Here is a 2,064-nt window from a genome sequence, read left to right as displayed (position 1 = left end):
ACACACACACACACACACACACACACACGAAATAAACTGGACTGTAGAGATGGCTCATAAGTTATGTAACTTGCAGAGAACCTGATTTTGGTTTCCAGCACCTATATCAGGAAGCTCACAACCCCAGCTTCGGAGGGCCTGACACCCACTTCTGGTCTCCACTATACTATATCCGCATGTACAAATCCACACATAGTCCTCACCCTTGTACCCATAATTTAACATTTAAAGATAAATAAAGCCGGGCGGTGGTGGCTTTAATCCCAGCACTTGGGAGGCAGAGGCAGGCAGATTTCTGAGTTCAAAGCCAGCCTGGTCTACAGAGTGAGTTCCAGGACAGCCAGGGCTACACAGAGAAACCCTGTCTCGAAAAAAATAAAAATAAAAAGAAGGCAGTTCCGTTGGAGAGTCAGGGTTTTCTTCCAGGCCTGGGGTTTTATTTGTAGGGCCTCGTGCCTGCTGGGTAAGCACTCTACCACTGAGCCATGCTGTCCCTGGCCTTCTTTTTACTTTTCACACATTTATGTATTTATTTGGGTGTGTGGTGTGAAGGTCATAGGACAGCTCGCAGGAGTCAGTTCTCTCCTTCCACCACAAGGATCTTAAGACTCAAGCAGGCTCCATAGCAAGTAAGTATGTTTACCCCTGAACAGCCATCTCTCCAACCCTCTCATTTTTCTTCTTATTCATCTTTATAGACAAGGTCTTTTTCCAGATTCTCAGAGATCTGCCTGCCTCTAGCTTCCAAGTGCTGGGACTAAAGACATTTGCTAGCACACTATTTTTTCACTTTTTATTTTGCAATGAGTTCTCAGCCAGCTGTCCTGACTGAATGTAAGCTTACTGATATCCCAGAAATGCCTTGAATTGTGGATCTCTTGCCTCAGCAGCCCAAGTAGGTAGGATCACACAGAACCTTCGGCTCAGGGACTTGAGATATTGTTTGATTTTGAGATGGATGACTTATCTATTCAGTTCAGACTCTTCTGTTTGTTTGTTGAGACAAGGTTTCTCTGTGTAGCCCTGGCTGTCCTGGAACTCACTCTGTAGACTAGGCTGGCCTCAAACTCAGAAATCCGCCTGCCTCTGCCTCCCAAGTGCTGGGACTAAAGGTGTGCACCACCACTGCCCAGCCAGATTTTTCTTGAACTCCTGCCTCAAAGTCCTTGAATCAAAATAGCTTATCTCTGGGATCTTATAACTTCAATCTTAGGCTGGAGAGATGATTCAGTGCTTAATAACACTGGCTATTCTTCCAGTGCTCTTGAGTTCAATTCCCAGCAACCACATGGTGGCTCACAACCATCTACGATGGTATCCGACACCCTCTTCTGGTGTGTCTGAAGACAGCTACAGTGTACTCATATACATAAAATAAATAAACCTTAAAACAAAAACAAAAACGAGACATCAATCTAGTTTATACTTTTCAGAGAATAGCCACAGACTCTCGAAACCCTATTATAGAACAAGCTGAGGGTCGAGGGAAAGGTCAGCTCTAAAAAACTTTCCCTTGCTTGTTGCCAAGCACAAATATCTGAACTCTAAGTCCAGTTGCTGAGGCTTTTATAGGAAGCTCTGAAGAAATGCTGCAGAGAATGGTCCTAGGGCATCGGGAAGAGAGCGATGGGCAGCTCCTGTGGGTGTGGCTTGTTTCCTGGGGCATCCGGGAGAGAGTGATCCGCAGCTCCTGAGGTGTGGCTTGTTCTAGGCATAAAGGCTTTCAAGTCAGCAAATCAGAGAAGTTCGGAAAAGCGGAGAGGAGAAAGCATCCTGGCGAAGGCGTCTCTGGAGCCACAGCTGGGACTGAGAGGGTGTGAGGCTTCAAGAGCCCTGCTTCGATTCTGCGTCAGGAGAGATGCTCAGTTCTACTCAAGGACAACAGGCAGTTGTCAAGACATCTATACCCGGAGTTAACAGGAGGGAAACAGGAAAGACATAAGCTATCTCCTTTATGGGACACAATTTGAAAACTCAGAATAGAACGCACGCGCGCGCGCGCGCACAAACACACACACACACACACACACACATACACACACACACAAACACACACACACACAC

The 2,064-nt window shown here is 46.4% G+C and overlaps 1 long non-coding RNA gene across 1 annotated transcript in view; it reads left to right on the top strand.

The window, feature by feature from the left end:
- LOC116079269 overlaps positions 1-2,064 on the top strand; it is an 11,004-nt gene extending 8,940 nt beyond the window's left edge. The window contains exon 4 of the long non-coding RNA XR_004113855.1: positions 1,712-2,064. This is a non-coding gene — a long non-coding RNA (uncharacterized LOC116079269). The remainder of the gene's footprint in view (positions 1-1,711) is intronic.

Source organism: Mastomys coucha, unplaced genomic scaffold (genome assembly GCF_008632895.1).
Source record: "Mastomys coucha isolate ucsf_1 unplaced genomic scaffold, UCSF_Mcou_1 pScaffold11, whole genome shotgun sequence".
NCBI classification, from domain to species: Eukaryota; Metazoa; Chordata; class Mammalia; order Rodentia; family Muridae; genus Mastomys; species Mastomys coucha.
The sequence above is the reverse complement of the archived record's forward strand: the minus strand, read 5'-3'. Positions and strand labels throughout refer to the sequence as shown.